The sequence below is a fragment of the Castor canadensis genome, chromosome 1 (assembly GCF_047511655.1).
Source record: "Castor canadensis chromosome 1, mCasCan1.hap1v2, whole genome shotgun sequence".
In the NCBI taxonomy this organism is placed as follows: domain Eukaryota; kingdom Metazoa; phylum Chordata; class Mammalia; order Rodentia; family Castoridae; genus Castor; species Castor canadensis.
Window position 1 is genome coordinate 58067164 of NC_133386.1, and position 24960 is coordinate 58092123.

A 24960-nucleotide genomic window follows, 5' to 3' on the forward strand; every position below is an offset into this window, starting at 1 on the left:
TTTTGGGATGAGAGTAATATTGGCTTCATAAAATGACTTAGGCAATATTCCTTCCCTTTCTATTTCACGGAACAGTTTAAGGTGAGTTGGTATTAGTTCTTCTTTAAATGTCTGATAGAATTTAGCTGTGAATCCATCAGGTCTTGGACTTTTCTTTTTTGGAAGGCTCTTGATAGCTGCTTCAATTTCATTTTGTATTATAGATCTTTTCAGGTGATTAATATCCTCTAGGTTCAGTTTTGAGTGGTTGTAACTTTCTAGAAATCTGTCCACTTCTTCAATATTTTCAATTTTATTAGAGAATAGGCTCTCAAAGTAGTCTCTGATGATTTCCTGGATTTCTGTGGTGTTTGCTGTTATCTCCCCTTTTGCATTTCTGATTTTACTGATTTGGGTTTTACTCTACATATTTTAGGTTTCAGGTTTGCCAGGGATATGATTTAGTTCTAGGATCTCTTTATTGATTTTTTGTTTGGATGACATATCTATAGGTGATATGGGTGTATTAAAGTCTCACACTACCACTGTGTTGGAGTTTATATATGCTTTTAGGTCCTTCAGAGTATGTTTGATGAAATTGGGTACAGTGATGTTAGGTTGATAATTGTTATTTCCTTTTGGTGTATTTCCCCTTTTATTAGCATGTAGTATCCTTCTTTATCTCATTTCACCAATGTAGGTTTGAAGTCTACTTTGTCTGAGATAAGTATTGCTACTCCTGCCTGTTTTTGGGGACCACTGGCTTGGTAAATCTTCTTCCAGCCTTTCACTCTCAGCCAGTGCTTATTTCTGTCAATGAGGTGGGTGTCCTGTAGGCAGCAGATTGTTGGATCTTCCTTTTTAATCCAGTTTGCCAATTGGTGCCTTATGATGGGGGAATACAGTCCATTAAGTTTCAATGTTAGTATTGATAAGTACGTGGTGATCCCTGTCATGTAGTTGTCTTTATTGATTAAGAGTTTGATTGTGTGTAGCTAAATCAGTGTTACTCTTTGCCTTCTTGCTTTCCTTCTCCTGTGGATTGGTATTGCCTGCCCTTTCGTGGTTTTGTTTGCTTTCATTTTCTGTGTGCAGAATTCCTTTGAGGATCTTTTGTAGTGGTGGCTTCATGGTCATATATTACTTTAGTTTCTGCTTATCATGGAAGACTTTCATTGTTCCATCTATTTTGAATGACAGTTTTGCTGGGTAAAGTATCCTAGGATTGAAGTTATTTTCATTCAGTGCTTGGAAGATCTCGCCCCATGCTCTTCTTGCTTTTAATGTTTCTGTTGAGAAGTCTGCTGTGATTTTGATGGGTTCACCTTTGTATGTTATTTGTTTTCTCTCTTACAGCCTTCAATATTCTTTCTCTAGTCCCTTTACTTGTTGTGTTAATGATAATATGTCATGGGGTAGCTCTATTTTGGTCAGGTCTGTCCGGTGTTCTGGAGGCCTTCTGTACCTGAATGGGCATAGTTTTCTCTAGATTTGGGAAGTTTTCTGTTATTATTTTGTTGAATATATTACGTATTCCTTTTGCTTGCACCTCTGCTCCTTCTTCAATGCCCATGATTCTCAGGTTTGGTCTTTTGATGGAGTCAATGAGTTTTTGCATTTCTTTTCACAGGTCTTGAGTTGTTTGACTAATAGTTCTTCAGTTTTTCTTTTACTTGCCATTTCATCTTCCACTTCTGAGATTCTGTCTTCTGTTTGTTCTTTTCTGCTAGAATAGCTTTCCATTTTGTTTTGTATTTCTGTTTCATTTTTTTCCTGAGGTTTTCCATATCATGGGTTACTTCCTCTTTAATATTGTCAATTTTTGCCCTTAATTAGTTTATCTCTCTGTTTGTGGTGTTCTCTGTTTCAGTTTGGTATTTTTTAAGGGATCCTATGATTTTATTTATTTGTTTCTGTATTTTCTCATATTCTTTAATTTTCTTGTCTTGGACTTTCTTGAGTGCCTTCTGTACATTTTAGTTGACCATGTCTAGTAATATCTCTATGAAATTCTTATTAATTACTTGTAGGATTTCTTCTTTCAGATTCTTCTTGTGGTCTTCCTTGGGTTCCTTCATATAGTTTATTTTTGTTTTGTTGGAGTCTGGGTCTGGGTGTCCATCTTCTTCATTTTGCTCTAAATCCTGTACTACTTCATTTTGGGGGGCAGAATGGTTTCCCTACCTTTTTCTTTTTCCCATACTTCCACTAGGTACTGTTTGTATCCCTGGACTACTTGTAATTTAGTATTAGCTGGGTTACAATATTAAATACTAACAAAACCAAGAGAGAAGGATAAAAAAGAGAAAGAGATGGAAAGATAAAAGGAAGAGAGAAGGGAGGTAAAGAAGAAAATGGGAGAGATGGTAGGTGATCAAACAGCAAACCAGGCAGCAAATCCCTTAAAGAAGGGAAAAAAAAAATCACCAGGTCTGGAACAGTAGAATTGCAGTCCTAGTTGTTCTGATGTTACTCTTTTAGCATCCAGACCTGTGTGTGTGTGTCTCTTAGGCAGGTTTGGTGCCTCCTGTGGGGGGTGACAGGTGAGTGGGGCCCATGGGCTTACAGGTGGAGGCCTTTTGTTGAGGCAAACTAGTGGGCCTTTGGAGCATGGGTCTGGCATGCCTGAAGGACATGGGCAGGCAGAATGGAGATTGTGTATGTCTGTGGATTGTTGGCTTGGCAGGCTTTAGGGGCATGGTCCTGGCAGAGATTATGAAGGCCTGTACAGGCATGAGGGGCATGGCCCAGCAGAGATCGTGAAGGCCTGTGCAGGCATGAGCCATGTGGGCTGGCAGAGCGGAGACTGTGCAGGCCTGTGCAGGCCTGAGGGCATGGCCTGGTAGAGACTGTGAATGTCTGTGGATTGCTGGTTTGGCAGGCCTTAAGGGCTCGGTCTGGCAGAGATCATGTGGGTCTGAGGGTAGGAGTTTTTGGGAGCGTGGCTCTGGTGGGGCTGAGGAGCAGGGCTGGATGATTGGAGATCCCACAGCCTGTGGAGCAGTGGCTCCACGGTCCTATGGGACAAGGCTTGGCATGCAGTGCTGGGTATTCTTTTAGTATATTGTTGTGTGGAGAAGCCTTCCATGAGCTAGGGGTTCAGAGTGCTGATGTTTCAGCTCTCCCTTGTGCTTTTACCTTAGCCACGTGTGTCTCTATCCTCTCAACAAAGTCCGTGGATCACAGAGCTCAGGCAAACTGCAGCTGGATCCTAGTCGCCATCTTGGATGCTCCCATATGAATTTTAAATGCAAGTAATTTGAATAAGTATATGTAAAACACATAATTAAGATGCCTTTTTTAGAGTAGTTTTAGGCTCATGGGAAATTTAAGTAGTACATGTAGGGAATTCTATTTATCCTGCTCCCCCACATCTCTAGCTCCCCCCATAATCAACATGGGTCTCAGAGTAGTATATTGTTTCAATTCATGAATTTATACTGACACATCATTTTTGCTCAAAGTCTATAGTTTATACTAAGGTTCACTCTTGGTGTGCATTCTAAGCTTGACAAATATATGGTGACATGTATCCACCATTTACAGTATCATACAGAATAGTTACTATGCCCAAAAAATCCTCTGTGCCTCAGTTATTTATTTCTCATGCTCCTCTAAACCTGACAAATACAGTTACTTTTGCTGTCTCCATACATTTGTCTTTTCAAGAATGGATTGTAGTTAGAATTACATAGTATTAGCCTTTCAGATTGGCTTCTTCGACTTTTAGAATGAATTTAACATATTTCCATGTCTTTCCATGGCTTGATAGCTCTTTTTAAAGAACTGAATACTTTTCTATTGTCTGGATATATCACATTTTGTTCATCCATTCACCTACGAAGGGGCATCTTGATTGTTTCCTAGTTTTGGAAATGAATAAAACCACTATGAACATCCATGTGCAAGTTTTTGTGTGGACATATTTTCAACTCATTTTGGTAAATACTGAGCTGTGTGATTACTGGATCAAAGAGTATGTGTAGTTTTGTTATAAATTGCCAAACTGTATTGCAAAGTGGCTGCATCATTTTGCATTTTCACCAGTAACAAATGTAAGTTCTTATTATTCATCTTCAGCAAAATTTGGTATTGTCAGTGCCCTGCATGTTGGCCATTCTAATAGGCATGTAGTGAATTCTTATTTTAATTTTATATTTCTCTGCTGACATATACTTATTTGCCATCCCTATATCTTTTTTGATGAGATGTCTATTCAGGTATTTTGTTAATTTTTAAATGGTATTTTTTTAGTGTTCTGTTAAGAATTCTTTGTGCAGTTTGGATAAAAGTCCTTTATCAGATGTGAGTTTTGCAAATATTTTTATGCCTGTCTTAGATTTTCTTCTCATTCTCTTCAAAATCTCTTTTGCATAGAAGTTTATAATTTTAATGAGGTCCAGATAATTATTTCTTTCATGGATCATATGTTTAGTCTGTACATAAAAAACATCATCATTCCCGAAATCATCTAGACTTTCTCCCATATTATAGTTACACCTTCACATTGTACATTTAGGTCCATGATCTATGCTGAGTTAATTTGTGAAGAATATGAGGTTTGTAGCTGGATTTATTCCTTTGTCTAGGTATGGATGTCTAGTTGTTCCAACATCATTTGTTGAAAAGACCATTTTTTCTCTCCATTGGATTGCCTTTGCTCCTTTGTCAAAGATTGGCTGCCTATATATATGTGGATTTATATTTAGGATCTCTATTTTTTTTTCCATTTATCTATTTGCCTATTCTTTCAGTAGTGCTCTGGCTTGATTATTCTATCTCTATAATAATCTTGAAGTTTAGTAGTCTCAGTCCTCTGAAATTTTTGTTCTCCTTAATAGAATGTTGTTCATTTTGTGTCTCTTGCCTCTCCATTTCTACTTTAAAATAAATCCTCCAAAGAATATGTAAAAATAGTTAAAAGATTTATAAAAAGTTACTCAAAATCACTAATCATTAGGGAAATGCAAACTAAAAGCAATATGAACTGTCACTTCACAGTTGTTAGGATGACTATTATTAAAAAGGTGGTAACAAATGTTAGTGAGGCTGTGGAGAAATGGAACTCAAGTATACTGTAGGTAGAAATTTGAATTGGGGCATTCACTATAGAAAAAGATATAGAAGTTTCTAAAGAAATAAAAAATATAATTATGATATGACCTGGAAATCCCTATTCTTGATATATATGCAAAAGAACTGAAGTCATCATCCTATAAAGAAATCTGCATTACCATTTTTCTTGTAGCATTATTCACAATAGCCAAGGTGAGGAAACAAAATCTAAGTGTCCGTTGATAGAGAAATGGATAAGGGTAATGTGGTGTATATGTGCAATAGAATATTATTCTGCCTTAAAAATGAGACTTCACCATTTTCTACAATGTGGATAGACCAGGATGACATTATGCTAAATGAAATAAGGCAGACACAGTAAGAAAAATATTGCAGCACCTCACTTATATGTGGACTCCAAAAGTTTTTTAAATGTTTAGATTTATATATTTATATAGAATAAAACAGTGTTACCAGGGACAAGGGAGTACAGAGAAAATGAGGAAATGTAGGCAAAAGGAAGAGCAAATATGTAGGATGAATGAGTGTAGAGATGTAATATAAATATGAGAATTAGAGTTAATAAAATTAAGGGTGTCTGGTAAATAAGTAGATTTTTAGCTGTAGGGTTGTAGATATTAGTTCAGTTCACTACAGTAACTATTTTACCATATATATATCCTATAATATCATACTACAAACCTCAAATACACACAATAAAATTTATTCTTCAAAAATAACTCAATATCCACAAAGTAACATGCTGAGATTTTGATTGGGATTGCACTGAATCTATAAATTGAGTTGTGAAGAACTGATATTTTAACAATATTGAGTCTTCCTATTCAAAAACATGGAATTGTTTACTATTATTTTATCTTTGATTACATTTATTTATTTATTTTGGTGGTACTAGGGTTTGAAGTTGGATCAAGGCAAGCTCCCTGCCACTTGAGCCATGCCCTCAGCCCTTTTTGCTTTTAATTACTTTTTTGGATAGGGTTTCATGTTTATGCCAGGCAATCTTGAAGCATGAAATCTCTTACCTATGCTTGCTGTGTAGCTGGGATAACAGGCATATACCATCATGCTTGACTTATGCATTGGGATGGAGTCTCACTAACTTTTTTGCCTTGGGTGGCTTCAATCTGCAATATACCTGATCTCCACCTTTTAAACAGCTAAGATTACAGGTGTGAGCCTCTGGGTCCAGCCACTACTTTTAAGTTAATTGAAACTATTTCAAATTTTAATGATATAACATGGAAGTGAGGCAATCACTGTACTTGAGAAGTTTTAAGTAAAGAAGCAATCCATACAATGTAAGTGTGAAAATACTTTTTTATTATAGCAATTTGGGGAAAATTACATAATATTGTAGCTATCATGTATATTCTGAGTTTATGATCATCAGGAACTTGTTTTCTCATGGCCTTACAATATCAGAGACATGTTGAATTGTCGTGATCCATCACACTTACTATATATTTGATGCAAAATAAGTTAGTTCTCACCATTATTATTCATACTATGAAAAGTGGTCAAGGAAATGGGCTACCCTGTGGGTCCAGAGGAAAATCAAAGATTTCCATGAGATTTCTATTATGTTCCCAATAAGATGCTACCCTTAATGGTGAGCTTAATGTGTGACCATAAATCACTGACATCACATTGGCACATACCTTCATTGTTTTGACTAGTGTTGTTTTGTTCTTTTCTAAGCATAACAGAAATTAATATGTACAATAAGAAAGACAAGATGATATAGAGTTTAAAATTTTGCAGGTCATATTAGAGATGCAATTTGAATTTGTTCACAAACAAAATACAACCTATTTCTTCCAATAGGAATTGTAACTAATTCTTACATCCACTGTGTGTAGGAATGAGAATCAGATGGATAAAGGAACTGGCACTGAAAATAGTTAAAAACAAGCTACCAAAAGACAACTGGCAATCCTTGGAGCCAGGCTTAGAATCTAAGTCTGCTGACTCCCAAGCAAAAGACTTTGATCACTGCCCTGCTTCCTGGATCACAGTTCTCTCCTCTTAATGCAAGGAGAGATTGAGGGCATATCAACATACTGATGAGAAGCTACTTGATTAGTTTTTTCACTTCATATATTTGATGAAATGTAAAGAAACTGAGATAGGAGGATTCTTACTAAAGTGACCAAATGCTTTTCTGTAACTTCATCCAAGAGCCATTCTCATATCTGCAATATAAGGAGTTGCCTACAACCATTATTTCTGAAGGAACACAGATATGGGAGTCAACATGCTTTGGGTTCAAATCAGAGCTGTGGAGCATTGGTTAGATTATTTAACATTTCTGGATCTTTAATATCTTGTCTACAAATGTGCAGGGTAACAATAATTTTCAAAAGACTGCCGAGAAAAATAAATAAAATAAATATATAATCTTTTGGCTTTTTCTTTTGTTTTTTTCTCTTTTTTTGGCAGTACTGGTGTTTGAAATCAGGGATTCACATTTGTTAGGAAGTAACTATACTGATTAAACCACTCCTCCAGCCCTTTTTGCTTGGGTTATTTTGCAAACAGAGTCTCACTTTTTGCCTAGGCAGGCCTGAATTGCAACCCTCCTATTTTATGCTTCCTACCCTAGCTGACAGAACAGGCATGAACCACCATGACCAGCTTTTTCTTGTTGAGATGGAGTCTTATGAATGTTTTTGCCTGGGCTGGCCTTGAACCATGATCTTCCTAATTTTAGTCTCCCAGGTAGGTAGGGTGACAGTTGGGAGCCACTGGCACCCCCTTGGCAGCTATGTATTTATTCCTTAATAACCATCAACAGACCACTCCCCTCAGACCTTTAAGTTCAGTCTAGCTGGGGGTTGGTGGCTCACACCTGTAATACTAGCTACTCAGGAGGCAGAGGTCAGGAGGATAGTGGTTTGAAGCCAGGCCAGCAAATATTTTGCAAGACCCTGCCTGGAAGAAAAACCTTGACAAAAAAAGGGCTGGTGGAGTGGCTCAAGGTAAAGGCACTGAATTCAAGGCCCAGTACCACAAAAAAAAAAAAAAAAAAAGAAAAATCAGTCTTTTATTCTTTGTAAAAGTGGTCTGTGCTATATTTTAAATATGTTAAATTAACATTGACCCTTTGAGAATTTTAGGTGGGCATCTGTGAGCATTACAAGATTAAGACAGAATCATTGGTTTACAAAAACTAATATATTTGATAGACTCAGTTAAAAATATTTTTGATATCAATTAATTACTGAAATTGTTAGAATTTTACTTTTCCAAGAATCTTAATTTCATTTAGAAACAATATTAAGCAAAATTCAGAAAACTTTATTCTGTAACACAGCACATAATTTAATAGTATCCAATATGATATTCTTCCTAGTTACATCACAAAGCATTTTTGACACAATTTAGAATTTAGATATTACCTAATTTAAAAACTCAGCACGGTTATGTGATATAGTTTTGGATATTCATTATCTTTGTTACTTATTTCAGTTTGGCTGATTCATACAGATTTCTCTTCTTCTCACTGAAAATTTCCCTCAAAATGTTTTTGCAGGTGTTGGTTGGCATAAAGTGATTTGAAGGACTTAGTGTATTTAATTAAGTCAACTGCTATACTGAAATGACACTGTGGAATTCAAATAAAACAACTCAATGCTATTCATTGAAGCTAGACCCATTATTTAGTCTTCATAAGAATTATAGTTTGAAGTTTCCTTTGGAATGGAATGATGTTTTCTTTCCTTTTTCATGTTTGTAGAAATCAGGACAGATGGCTGCTGCACAATTTACCCTTTCATACCCTAGCTCTGTTCTTGAAAAGAGTGTGTTTCCTTTTCTCCTTGCTTCCTTGTAATAATGATCTTAGGTTCACAAAATAAGAATAGACTATATTGCTTGAAAATAAAAGAATAGTAATAATCTGAATAAAATATATAAGAGAAAATGACTTTCAGATTATTTTCTGATCATTATGTCATCTGTATTTTCTGAAGTATCCTCATTATTTCTTTGAAGTTAGTATCATTAAGCAAAAAATTATTGTCATGTAATAATTTCAAGTGTAATTATAAATACCTGTTATATTTACTTACATGGGGAGAAATGAGTTGAGCATTTTTACCTTAGTTAGTCAGGCATGACAATTTTGAGTTTTAATTTTAGCTCACTACATAAGTCAACATAGTAAAAATTATGCACATATATTCATAGTAAAAGAAACATAATAATGACCTCTGAGTTTTTGCAACAAAACTTAAAGGTCATGAAAATTGTGTATTTGGGTTCCAGATTATATCTGGAAGAGGCCTAGAACCCAGTTTTATAATCGTGTCATGGATGCTGCCTCACCAACCCAAAACATACATCTCTGATGAAGGACTGTTCCCTCAGGTACAGATCATGGCTTCTTTTACCTCACAGTTTTTTAATCATGCAAATTTAATAAAACTCAGGAATGCAGATATTGTACCCAAAATGCCTTCTGTTCATTGACATTCCCAGTGAGAGTCTACTATTGAAATGGTTTCTTAGCTAACTCTTGATATGTTCTGCAAACTGAAAACATTGGGCAGTGGTCTGTGCACATCAGTGGAAAGGGAGATAGAGCTAACCAGAATTACTGTAATGATAGGTGACTGCAGGGGCTTGGCACAGTGGAATTTTGATGAGAAGAAAAATAAAATCAGAACTGATGTGCACATTATTATTCCTAAATACCACTTCATGAAAAAAATGATACCAGATCATGTTTCTAGGACTGTGTAAATGGACAGAATAATAATTACACAGAGCTATGGGGAATTCTTGTAATACTTGTCAAAAAGATTACTGCTACAGAGCTTTAAGCAATGAGGAGATTTATTTTCTATGGTGAATATTTTCCTGTTCTAGTCATATCAGATATATTAAAAATAATGTAGTCAGCATGAACATTTGTATGTATTTTATGTGTACTTGCTATGCTTGGTCCCATAAAAATATGCATTGGGGAAAGACATTACAATCTCAATTCCTTGTAAAGACAGTAGGACTTAATGGTCCAGAAAGCAGGTGTGCAATCCAAGGAGAAATTGCTGTGCACCAGTGCAGTGCCATGGTTGGGCAGAATCATGTATTTGTTTTTCTTTCCAATATCATTGCACAGTGTATTTTGATGCTTTCTATAAAATTATGACCAATGATCCATATTTTGGGTTGAATCAGAATACGTTATTAACAATAAATCAAACCACAGCCAAAACTAGTGAGGCTTTTTGGAAATGCTCAGTGTAGGGAGGGAGGCATAATTCATGGTTTATGGACTATTTATGATATAGCAGAACTAACAATATATGTAGTATGTATTAATGTATATATTACTCCTAGAATATGCCATTAATTTAAAATGTGTTATGCATTTGTAAGGTTTTAGGTACAATTTAAAATATCTCCATTCAGAATAAATTTTTGTTGCATAGGAAATCTACAGAAATACAATCACTTTTCTATTTCTAAAAAATATAAATGTAGTTTAAGAGTTTAATTAGGTCTTTAAGGTATAGGATCATGTCATCTGCAAATAGAGATATTTTGACAGTTTCTTTACCTATTTGTATTCCTTTTATTCCTTCTTCTTGTCTAATTGCTCTGGCTAGGAATTCCAGTACTATGTTGAATAGGAGTGGAGATAGTGGGCATCATTGTCTGGTTCTGATTTTAGAGGGAATGGTTTCAGTTTTTCTCCATTAAGTATAATGCTGGCTGTAGGTTTGTCATATATAGCTTTTATAATGTTCAGGTACTTTCCTTCTATTCCTAGTTTTCTTAGAGCTTTTATCATGAAATGGTGTTGGATCTTATCAAAGGCTTTTTCTGCATCTATTGAGATGATCAAGTGGTTTTTGTCTTTGCTTCTGTTAATGTGGTTTATTACATTGATTGATTTTCGTATGTTGAACCACCCCTGCATCCCTGGGATGAAGCCTACTTGGTCGTGGTGAATAATCTTTTTGATGTGTTGTTGAATTCGGTTTGCCATTATTTTGTTGAGGATTTTTGCGTCAATGTTCATTAAGGAGATTGGCCTATAGTTCTCCTTTTTGGAGGAGCCTTTGCCTGGTATTGGGATAAGTGTAATACTGGCTTCATAAAATGTGTTTGGCAGTTTTCCTTCCCTTTCTAGTTCATGGAACAATTTAAGGAGGGTTGGTATCAGTTCTTTAAAGGTCTGATAGAATTCAGCAGAGAATCCATCAGGTCCTGGACTTTTCTTTTTGGGGAGACTCTTGATTGCTGCTTCAATTTCATTTTGTGTTATAGATGTATTCAGGTGATTAATATCCTCTTGGTTCAGTTTTGGATGATCATATGTATCTAGAAATCTGTCCATTTCTTTAAGATTTTCAAATTTATTTGAATATAAGTTCTCAAAGTAGTCTCTGATGATTTCCTGGACTTCCATGGCATTTGTTGTTATCTCCCCTTTTGCAACTAGAACAACCACTCTTGAAAAAAATTTGGAGGCTACTTAAAAAAGCTAAACATTGATCTAGCATTTGATCCAGCAATACCACTCTTGGTGATATACCCAAAAGACTGTGACATAGGTTACTTCAGAGGCACCTGCACACCCATGTTTATTGCGGCATTATTAATAGTAGGTAAGCTGTGGAAACAGCCAAGATGCCCCACCACTGACGAATGGATTAAGAAAATGTGGTATCTATACACAGTGGAATTTTATGCAGCCATGAAGAAGAACGAAATGTTATCATTCACTAGTAAATGGATGGAATTGGAGAACATCATTATGAGTGAGGTTAGCCTGGCCCAAAAGACCAAAAATCATATGTTCTCCCTCATATGTGGACATTAGATCAAGGGCAAACACAACAAGGGGACTGGACTTTGAGCACATGATAAAAGCAAGAGCATACAAGTGAGGAGTGAGGATAGGTAAGACACCTAAAAAATTAGCTAGCATTTGTTGCCCTTAACACAGAGAAACTGAAGCAGATACCTTAAAAGCAACTGAGGCCAATAGGAAAAGGGGACCAGGAACTAGAGAAAAGGTTAGATCAAAAAGAAACAACCTAGAAGGTAACACACACGCACAGGAAATTAATGTGAGTCAACTCCCTGTATAGCTATCCTTATCTCAACCAGCAAAAACCCTTGTTCCTTCCTATTATTGCTTATACTCTCTCTTCAACAAAATTAGAAATAAGGGCAAAATAGTTTCTGCTGGGTATTGAGGGGGTGGGGGGAGAGGGAAGGGGCAGAGTGGGTGGTAAGGGAGGGGGTGGGGGCAGGGGGGAGAAATGACCCAAGCCTTGTATGCACATATGAATAATAAAATAATAAAAAAAGAGTTTAATTAGGGTTTTTAAAATAACAAATATGTCATTATTGTGGTTCCATATTCAAGATATGAACATAAACGCACAGTAATCAGGACCACATTTTAATAGTTATGCAATGGTAAGTGAAAATAACCTGACTATAATATTATGGGACAAATTCCTATGAGTAATAGCTTGAACTCAATAGCATCACTTTCTTATCATGCATTTAGATTATGTAGGAGAAATTCTAGAAAACTCTAGTTATCTGAACAATACTAATGTAAACAAAGAAGTGTCCTTTTTGCAAAAAATCACTGACAATTTTCAAAAATTGCAATGACCAGTATCATGAAGTTTGCATTGAAATGAAAAAATGTCAATTATTTATATTGCTGATGACAAAGTGATACATCAGTACTGTTTTCTCTGAAAGAAATTTGGCAATTAACAAGATTGCTAAAATATTTTTATTTTTGACTAAATAAGAATTACTCTGGAAAATACATAAAAGGATTTAATTTTCAAAATGCTAGTCACCATTGCTATTTATACATGTAAAAGTGGAAACACTTAGATGCTCAATAATTGAGAATTGGTAAAGATAATCATGATATATCCTGCATTAGGTAATCTATAATCATTAAACCTTCATTTTACAGTACATTCAATGATATTAGAAAATTATTATGTACTTGCTGGAAAAATCAAGTTAAAATTAGCATGTCACTATGTTTATGTATAAATGTACAGGAAAGATAAACTGAATATTTATATTAGTTACATTTCAGGGTAAAATGAAGAATTTTATTTTATTGCTTTTATGATGCAAGTGCTCTACAACTTGAGCCATAGTTCCAGCCCATTTTGCTCTTGTTATTTTGTTAATAGGGTTTTGCTTTTTGCCAAGGCCGACCTGAACCATGATCCTTCTATTTTAAGCTTTCCACTGTCACTGGGATGGCAGGCATGTACTACTATGACTGGCTTTATTCCATTGTGATGAGATGTTGAAAACTTGTGCCTGGGTTGCCCTGGCAACTGATCTCATACTCTTAAGTAGCTAGGATTGTAGATGTGAGCCTGGGTTTTGAATTTTCAAAAGCCATATAGTGACCATATTTTGCTTTTACAATAATATATTCTTATGCAAATATTAAACACATGGAAGTAACCAAAATCTACTTACAGTACAAATTCAATAAAATAGTACTTTTATAGCTAATATTTTTGAACCTCCTAAAATTTAGTTCTCCAAAACTTAAGCCTATATTAGCTCATAAAAATCACATAATGAAGCTCAATGACCTTAATGAAAATGCAAATAACAGGCTTTGCACAAATAGCATAAGGAAATAGTAACATTTTGTTAATATTACCCACTCTCCACAAAGCCACCCTTGGCCCTATCAGGCTTAATTAGTTGTCTCTTTCATTTCCCCTCTAGCTTCTTTGTTTAGTCCTATTGTAGTGTTTAACACACTCTATTGAAGTTGAACTACTTATCATTTTCTTCAACTAAACCATTAACTTAGAAAAGGGTAGGCATTGTCTTTGTATATTACTGGCTTTTCAGAAGAAGCTTGGTGCCTAGACCACCATATCTCAAAAAATTCAGGTTGAGTGAATATCTTTACAGTTTATTAAATGGTTTCTGAATTAATCAAGCAATGATACCGAGATTTTTAAATGTTTTGATCCATTGCCTTTGTCTTGAAGATCACCTATTCAGAAATACTGAGGAAGTGAGAAATTAAGGAATAACAATCATTTTGTCCTCCAGAACAGAAGAGAACTACCAATGAGAAAGTCTTATTTTCTATCTGTGCACTGTTTCAGTCACACTGACCTTATTTTAATTCTTAATGTATTTATCATCTAAATAGGTACAGAAAAGCATATGAAAAAATGAATATTAATTTTTAGCAAACTACTATTGAAGAGCACTTCTCTGACCTGAGATAGGACATTTACAAAAACTAATAAATAAATCCTACTGTTAATGTCATATTTAATAGTACAGAAGTGAATGTTCCCCTCAAGAACAGGGGTGGGGCAGGGATATCACCAAGTCTATTCAGCATTGTACTGGACAATTTATCTCATATAATAAGGTTAAAAAAAACACCTAAATGTGTAGAGATTAAAAAAATCAAAATAAGAAACCAGGTGCTGGTGGCTCACACCTGTAATTCTAGATACTTGGGATGGAGAGTATCTTAGTTTCAGGCCAGCCCAGGCAAAAAGAGTTTGCTAGACTCCATCTCAACCAATAACTGAGCATGGTGGTACCTGCCTGTCACCCCAAACTATGCTGGAGGTTGACATCAGGAGGATAGCACTTTCAGGCTAACTGAGGTAAAGGAAAGCTGGTGAGTGCCTATCTCAGTGGAAGCTGATGTGGTACCTGTCATCCCAGTAATGGTGGGAAACTTAAAATGGTAAGATCATAATCCAGGTTGGCCTAGGTAAAAAGTGAGAACTTATCTCCAAAATAAAAATAGTGAAAAGTGCTGGAGACATTGCTTGAGTGGCAGTGCACTTGCCTAGCAAGTGTGAAGACCTGAGTTCAAACCTCAGTACAGGAAAAAAAAAAAAGATAAAAATAAAATGATCTCTATTTGTAGAAATCCTGTGACTGATTACAGAACAAGTCACCAAGAATCTACAAAAAAATTGAAATACTAAGTTTACGAGATGTTAGAACACAATGTTAATATAGAAAAATCAATTTAAAAACAGTACCATTCCCCTAGAGTATATCTGTCAAAAGCTAGCCTGATAAAAATTGGATATAGGAGAGCAATATAGTCTTTGGAAAACATGTACTAAGGCACTTTTCTTTCATTAAGGTTTTGGCAAAATTCAGCATTCCCAGAGCAAAAAATGACTGCGTCAAATTCACAGTAATCCTTATAGGCTAGTTTCTTTAAAGAGAATTATCAACATGTATATGCTTTAGAGCACTTACAATACAGATAAATTGCTGAAAAAATGTTGTCAAACCATAAATAAGATAGCTAAGAGAGAAAGGGATGAAAGAAACCGCTAAGAAATGAAAAAAAAATTAACAATATGCAATAGATTAACAAAATGTGATAGTAAGAACTTACCTATGATAATTTCTCTGAAGGTAAATGAGTTAAACTCCCAAATCAAAAGACATCAAATGCGTGAATGGATAAGAAAAGATCTAACCATATGCAGTTGATAAGAAACCTACATTAGATTTAAGGACACACATAGCTGAAAGTGAAGGGGAGAAAATGAAATGCCATTCAAATTGAAAATAAAAGCACAGGAGTGCCTATACTTACATCAGTCAAAATAGACTTTAAGTCAAGCACTGCAGAAGACAAAGAGGGTAATTATATGATAACAAAGGATCAATTTAATAGAGAGATACACAAATTATAAATATGTCTTCATCCAACATCAGAGAACCAATTACATCAAATAAGTATTGACACATCTGAAAGAGTAAATAGATACCAATGTAACAATAGTAGAAGGGGTCACTACCATACTTACAATAATGGGCAGACATACAGGCAGAAAATCAAGAAGAAAAACTAGATTTGAATATCACCATAGAGTAAATGGATATAATGGACAGATTCAACACATTCCACACAATAGCAAAAAATATTCATTCTTCTCAAATGATGATGGAACATTCCCTAGGATAAATCACATACTAGGTTACAAAACAAATCTTAATAAATTTAATTAGATTAAAATCAGTTCAGGTATCTTTCTGACAATGACTTAGCAAAACTAGAAATCAATAACAAGAAGAAAATAGAAAGCAGTCATAAATTCATGAAAATTAAATTAAAACTCTCAAACACTGAGTTAAAAGAATAGAAAAACAAAAGGAAAAAACTGGCAAAAGTAAGTGTTGCTTCTTTGAAAAGATAAATAAAATTGACAGACCCTTAGCTCCACAAACTGTAATAAAGGAGAGAGAATCCATATACATAATATAAATTGGAAATAAAGACATTATAACACTGGAACATATAGGCATAGGCAATGACATCCTAAATAGAATTCAAAAAAAGGCTCAGCAAATAAGAGAAAGGATGAACAAACAGGACTGCATCAAACTAAAAAGCTTCTGCACAGCAAAACAAACAGTGACTAGACTTAAGAGACTGCCTACAGAATGAGAGAAAATCTTTACCAGCTAATTCATCTCATAAGGGACTAGTAACTAGAATCTACAGGGAGCTCAAAAAACTCAACACCCAAAGAATCAATACCCCAATGAAGAAATGGGCACATGAACTGAATAGGGAATTTCAAAGGAAAAGGTGCAAATATCTAACAAATACAGGAAGAAATGCTCAACTTCCCTGGCCATAAAATAAATACAAATCAAAACATACTAAGATTTGATCTCACCCTGTTAGAATAGCTATCATCAAGAACACAACCAACCATAAATCCTGATGAGGATATGGTGAAACAGGAACTCTTGTAAACTGTGGGACTATAAATTAGTACAACCATTATGGAAAGCAATATTGAGAGTCCTTAAAAAACTAAATGTAAACTGTCATATCATCCAGTGATACCACTCCTAGATGCATACCCAAAGGAATATAAGTCAGGACACAATACACTTGCACCTAGATGTTTATTGCAGCACTCCTCACAACAGCCAAGCTATGGAGACAACCCAGATGCCCTACAACTGATGAATGGATTAAGAAAATGTGACATATTGTATGATAAAGGATATACATATGATAGAGTTTTATTCTGCTATAAGGAAGAATGAAACCATGTGGTTTGAAGGTAAATGGATGCAATTGGAGGACATCATGTTAAGTGAAGTAAGCCAGGTTCAGAAATACAAAAGCAGCATGTTTTCTCTCATATGTGGAAGACAGATCCAAAATATATACAAATAAATTAAAACAAACATGCTCATGTACACATGTATATGTAGAACATGTATGTAATAGTTGAACTGCTATGGCACTTGGGGGAAGGAGGGAAAGGAAAGGGGAATGATCGAGTCAACAATATTGAAGCACATTACACCTGTGCAGGTAGAGGATGTCCTCTACCTGCACAGATGTAATGTGCAGGGGGTGGGAGGAAAGAGGTAAGAAAGAGTAACAGAGGGGCTGAAATGATCAAAGTAAAGTATATTCACTGCTTGTATACAATAAGAAACCTCTTTGAACATTGACTTTGGAATTAGAAATGAAAGACAGGATTGTAAAATAGGTACAGTGGGGGAGACATGTGTGTGGAGAGGGAAAGTTAATGGAGGAGATGAAGGTGAGGGAATATGGTTGGTGGATTTCATATACATATATGAAATAGAATACGAAACCTCTTGCAATTGCTTTAAGTGGAGTAGGGAGAGGTTACAGTGGGAAGATGGTGGGGATCATCTAACCAATGTACAGCATAAGTCTATTTGGAATTGGCACTTTGCCCCCTGTGCAATGAATATATGTTAATAAAAATGGAAAAAGAAGAAGAAAAAAATAATAGCTCGGTGGTACAGCGCTTGCCTAGCATGCGTGAGGCCCTGGGTTTGATCCCAGCACCAAAAAAGAAAAGACAAAAAAAAAAAAATAAAGACATTATAACTGGTTCTACAGAAATAAAAATGATCACAGGGACTATCATAAATAATCATAAGCCAACAAATAAGACAACATAAAAAATGAGTAAATTACTGGGCTAGGCATGGTGGTCAACTACTCAGGAGGTGGAGCTTGAGAGGATAGGAATTGGGGCCAGTCTTGGCAAAAAGTTAGCAATATCTCAACACAGTGAATGAGCCAGGTGTGGTGGTGCACATTTGTAATCTCAATTGCATGTGAGTGATAGGGTCCAAAGCCAGTCAAAAACATAAGATCATAACCAGAAAGAATGAATAAATAAATAAATAAATAATAAAGCTAAAAAGGATTGGAGGTAAGTGCAGGGTTGGAGCTCAAACTCTAGTTCTGAAGAAAAAGAAAAGAGAGAACAAAATGAGTAAATTATTAGAAACAACTACCAAGAGTGAATCAAGAACATATAGGAAGCACAAATAGCTTTAATCACTTTGAGTCGGTAATTGGAAACCTCCCAAAAAAGAAAACCCAGGAGTGGATGGCTTCACAGATGAATGCTACTAATCATTTAAAGAATGAATAACAATACATCTCAAAAATTTCCAAAAAGTAGAAGACCAAGCACTTCAAAACTCCCCTCCTGAGGCCAGCATTATCCTGATACTGAAGCCAGAAAACATGCCACAAGAAAACAAAAGTGCCCTTGAAAATACTCTAGAAAAAATGCTCAAAAAAAACTAGCAAAAAAAATTCAACAGCACATTAAAGGGATCATGCCCACAACTAAGTGTTATATATATGGCAAGGATGACTCAACATGTGCAGGCTGATCCACAGGACACATCACATTATCAGAGAGCAGGATACACACTGCCTGATTATAGCAATAGACACAGAAAAGGCATTGGGGAAAAATAAACTGCCCTTCATTATAATCACAGTAATAAATTAGACATGACGGAACTTAACCTAAGCACCATAAAAGGCATGTGTGAAAAGCCCACAGCGGACATCACACACAAAGGTTAAAAACTGAAAGCTTTTCTCCTAAGGTCTGGAATAAGGAAATGATCATTAATGTTATGCATTGTTATGCAATTATGAGAAAGAGAGAAGGAAGGAGGGAGGGAGGATGAGAGGAAGGAAGGAAGGAACGAAGGAAGGAAGGAAGAGAGGAAGGAAGGAAGGGAGAAAAAATTTGTCTGAATTGGAAAGGAAGAAGTGAAGTTATCTCTGTTCGCAAGTGACATGATCTCATACATAGAAAAGCACGAAATCTAAAAACTCCAGGCAAGTTAGAACTAAAAAACAAATCCAGCAAAATTACAAGATATAAAATCAACTTATAACAATTAGCTTCATTTCTAAACACTAACATCAAATTATCTGAAAAGGAAAATTAGGAAACATTGCCATATATAATAGAACCAAAAAGAATGAAATGCTTAGGACTTGGTCTAACCAAGGTGAAAGACTTGTACACTGAAAACTATAAAATACTGGTGAAGAATATAAAAACAGACATAAATAAATGGAAAGACATGATATTATGAATTGTAAGAATAAATACTGTTAAAGTGTCCAGACTAGCCAAAATAATCTACAGATTCCATAAAATCACTATTAAAATCCCGATGACTATGTCTTACAGAAATAGAAAAACAATCCCCAAATTCAAATGCATCCACAAAATGTCCAGAATAGCTAAAATGATTTTGAGCAAGTAGAATAAAGTTGGAGGCATCACACTCCTGATTTCAAAATATATTATAGAGTTACAGCAATCAAACAGTATGGTTCATCACAGTGACGTACGAGTGACTCAGTGGAACAGAGTAGAGATCTTAGCAATAAACCCACACATATGCTCTTCATTGATCCTTGACAGTAGGAAAGAATAGTCTCATCAAAAAACAGTTGTAGGGAACTGGATATCTATAAACAAAATGATGAAATGAATCTTATCTAACACGTACAAAAGTTAGTTCAAAATGGATTAAAGGCCAGACTTACTTAAAGGTAAAACCTGAAACTGTAGAACTCCTAGAAGAAAAAACTAGAAGGAGAACCTTTTGGATGTTTACTGAAAATGATTTCTTGGTTATGACACTAAATGGACAGGCCAAAAGAGTGAACACTCACAAGTCACATGTTGTCAAAATAAAAAGCTTCTTAGTAGCAAAAGAAACAACAAAAATGAAAATGCCAGTTATGGAATGGAGGAAAATGTTTGCAAATCATATATCTGATAAAGGATTAATATTTTAAATATCTAAGGAACTCCTATTGCTCAATAGCAAGAAAAGTAATAACTTGATTTCAAAAATGGGCAAAAGACCTGTGTGGAAATTTCTCAAAAGCAGACATAAATGACTGATATGTATGCAAAAATGTGTTCAATATCAGTAATTACCATGAAAGTGAAAATCAACACCATCATGAGCTAATACTTCATAATTATTGGCTGCTATAAATAATTCCAAAATATAAGGAACATTAGTTAGGACATGAAGACAAGAGAACAATTGTATATATGCTTAGCAGGATAAAAATTTGTGCAGCATCTTTGGAGGTTTTGTAAAAAAAATAAAAATTCAACTACCAGCTGGGTGCAATGGCTTATGGTTGTAATCCTACCTACTTAGAAAGTGGAGCCAGAGATCAAGAGGATGGCAGTTTGAGGCCAGCTGGGGCAAAAAATTAGCAAGACCCCATCTCAATCAATAATGATCTGGGTATGGTGGTGTATACCAGTAATCCCATCTGCAGGAAGCATAAATAGGACTGTGGTCAAGGCCAGCCCCAGCATAAATGTAAGACCCTGTCTAAAAAATAACCAAAGAAGAAAGGGATGGAGCATGACTCAAATGGTAGAGTACCTGCCTAGCAAGCCTGAAGCCCTAAATTCAAACCCTCATACCACCAACAAAAATATAATAAAATAAAAATTAATCTCTTTCTGGGTATATATCCAGAGGAACTGAAATATGGATCTCAAAAATGTATCTGCACTCTGAAATTCATTGCAGTGTTATTCACAGTAACTGAGGAATGAAAGCAACTTAAATGCTCATTGATGGATGAATGGATAAAGAAAACATGTATATATGCACCATGGAATAGTATTCAACCATAAAAAAGGAAACCTTACACCAACATGGACAAACCAGGAGGACATTATGTTAAGTGAAATAAATCAAATGCAAAGGACAAATACTACATGATGCTACTTATATGATGAATCTAAAGTAGTTGTCAAACTCACAGAAGCAGAGAATATGATTGTGGTTGCCAAGTGTCGGGGGCAGGAAGCAGGAAATCAGGAGGTATTCGTCAAAGGGACAATATCCTAAGATCTAAGGCACAGCGCCTATAGTTAACAGTACTGTGTTATACACTTAAAAATGTTAGAGAATAGATCTTATGTTAAATATGCCAATCACATAATAATAATAACAATAAAAGAGGATGTGAGGAAACTTTTGGGGGTGATTTATGGGGTTATGCCATAGATTGTGGTGATGGTTCATGCTGTATATTTATCTCCAATGCATCAAGTTGTGTGCATTGTGCACAGCTTTTTTGCATCAAAAATAAAAGCGCTATTTAGAATAGTCCAAACCCATAAAATACATAGAGAAAACTTAAGAAAATATGCTCAAGATCCACTCACTGAAAAGTGAAAATGGTAGTGAAGGAAGTCAAAGGAAATATCAGATAAATAGATGTATTATATTCATGAACTGGAATGCCTAGGACTGTTAAAAAAAACAGTCACCTTACCTCCACACTGATTTGCAGATTTAATACAATTTCAATCAAAATTCCTCCAGCAGAATTTTTCATAGATTTTTGACAATCTGATGCTTACATTGACATGGAAAAGCAAATGATTTATTCAATTCAGTTTTGGTTAAAAAAAAAAGAAAAGAAAATCTTAAGTCTGAGTACTCATATTACCCAATTTCAAAAATAAGTATGGGGATGTTCCAAGCTGGGTGGCAGGAAGATTTGTGGCTGAAAGAGAAGAATTTGAATCTCCAGTTCAATTTCAGGATGGAATCCATTTCAGAGATCCAAGATGGTAACAGAGACAGAGCTGCAGACCTCCTGAGCTCCTGATCCAGAGACCCTACCGAAAAGCTGGAGACATACCTGACTGGGTAAAGCACCAGGGACAGCCAGAAACATGGCACTCTAAACACTTAGATCATGGAAAGCTTCTCCACACCACTATCTAATAAAAGAACAGCCGCCTGCCAAATCCCTGTCCTGTAGGTCTGCAGAGCTGCTGCTCCATTTTGCTGGGCTCTCCGCCCCTTGGGCTGCTCCAGGTCACAACCCTGCACCACACCCACACACAGTGGGATACCTGCTCCTCAGCTGTGCCGGCCTCCAACATCTGGACACACACCATGCCAGAATACCTGCCTCTCAGCTGCACTGCTGGATCCATGACCACCAGGATCCCCGCCACCAGTCCATGGCCGGACCCCAGCCTGGAGCTGGTCCCACAGCTTGCCAGGATACCAGGCCCCTCCACCTAGCCCACCGCCCTTCAGGCCCTGCTGAGACCCAGCTATGTGTGGGATGACTGGGCCCCTCCCTTTGGACTCCCCCTGCCCATCAGGCCCTGCCGGACTCCAGCTCCACGTGGAACGACTGGAGCCCCAACCCGCTGGGAAGACACCAGCCTGGTGTGAGATAGCCTCATCCATCAGCCTGCCAGGAACCCTGGCCCTCAGGCAGAACCAGCCACAGCTCTACAGTCTTCCCAAATAACCGCTCCATCAGGCTCCCGCTCAGGCCGCCACTCAAGGGCTCCAAGAGTGCCTAAGAAATACACACAGACTAGACTAGACACTAAAGAAATAAAAACAACTAAGCCTGCAATCCTACTGTTTCAGAACTGGTGATTCTTTCTTTCTCCTGTCATTAAGGGTTTGGCAGCCTGGTATGCTATTTGATCAACCACCATCTCTCCCATTTTCTTAATCTCTTTCTTTCATTTTTTCCTCTCTTCTCTCTTCCTTTTATCTTTCCATCTCTTTCTATTTTTTATCCTTCTCTCACGATTTTGTGAGTATTAATATTGTAACCCAGCTAATATCAAATTACACATAGTCCATGGACAGAAATGGTACCTGATGGAAATATGGGAAGGACAAAAGGGATGGAAACCATTCTCCCCCCAAAAATAAAGTAGTACAGGATTTAGAGCATAATGAAGAAAATGGATACCTAGACACACACTCCAACAAAACAAAAACAAACTATATGAAGGAACCCAAGGAAGACCACAAGAACAATCTGAAAGAAGAAATCCTACAAGTAATTAATAAGAATTTCATAGAGATGTTACTAGATGTGGTCAACCAAAATGTACAGGAGGCACTCAAGAAAGTCCAAGACAAGAAAATTAAAGAATATGAGAAAACACAGAAACAAATAAATGAAATCATAGGATCCCTAAAAAAATACCAGACTGAAACAGAGATCACCACAAACAGAGAGATAAACTAATTAAGACAAAAATTGACAACATTAAAGAGGAAGTAACCCATGATATGGAAAACCTCAGGAAAAAAATGAAACAGAAATACAAAACAAAATGGAAGGCCATTCTAGCAGAAAAGAACAGAAGACAGAATCTCAGAAGTGGAAGATGAAATGGCAATAAAAGGAAAAACTGAAGAACTATTAGTTAAACAACTCAAGATCTGTGAAAAGAAAATATATGAACTCATTGACTCCATCAAAAGACCAAACCTGAGAATCATGGGCATTGAAGAAGGAGCAGAGGTGCAAGCAAAAGGAATGCGTAATAATTCAACAAAATAATAACAGAAAACTTCCCAAATCTAGAGAAAACTATGCCCATTCAGGTACAGAAGGCCTCCAGAACACCAGACAGACCTGACCAAAATAGAGCTACCCCATGACATATTATCATTAACACAACAAGTAAAGGGACTAGAGAAAGAATACTGAAGGCTGTAAGAGAGAAAACAAATAACATACAAAGGTGAACCCATCAAAATCACAGCAGACTTCTCAACAGAAACATTAAAAGCAAGAAGAGCATGGGGTGAGATCTTCCAAGCACTGAATGAAAATAACTTCAATCCTAGGATACTTTACCCAGCAAAACTATCATTCAAAATAGATGGAACAATGAAAGTCTTCCATGATAAGCAGAAACTAAAACAATATGTGACCACAAAGCCACCACTACAAAAGATTCTTGAAGGAATTCTGCACACAGAAAATGAAAGCAAACAAAACCATGAAAGGGCAGGCAATACTAAACCACTGGAGAAGAAAAGACAAGAAAGCAAAGAGTAACACTGATTCAGCTACACACAATCAAACTCTTAATCAACAAAGACAACTACATGACAGGGATCACCACGTACTTATCAATACTAACATTGAAACTTAATGGACTGTATTCCCCCATCATAAGGCACCAATTGGCAAACTGGATTAAAAAGGAAGATCCAACAATCTGCTGCCTACAGGACACCCACCTCATTGACAGAAATAAGCACTGGCTGAGAGTGAAAGGCTGGAAGAAGATTTACCAAGCCAGTGGTCCCCAAAAACAGGCAGGAGTAGCAATACTTACCTCAGACAAAGTAGACTTCAAACCTACATTGGTGAAATGAGATAAAGAAGGACACTTCATGCTTATAAAGGGGAAATACACCAAAAGGAAATAACAATTATCAAACTATATACACCCAACATCAATGTACCAAATTTCATCAAACATACGCTGAAGGACCTAAAAACATATAAACTCCAACACAGTGATAGTAGGAGACCTAAATACTCCACTATCACCAATAGATAGGTCATCCAAACAAAAAAATCAATAAAGATATCCTAGAACTAATCACACCATAGATCAAATGGACCTTGCTGATGTCTACAGAATATTTCATCCAACTTCTGCACAATACACATTCTTCTCAGCAGGCCATGGAACCTTCTCCAAAACTGATCATATCTTAGGG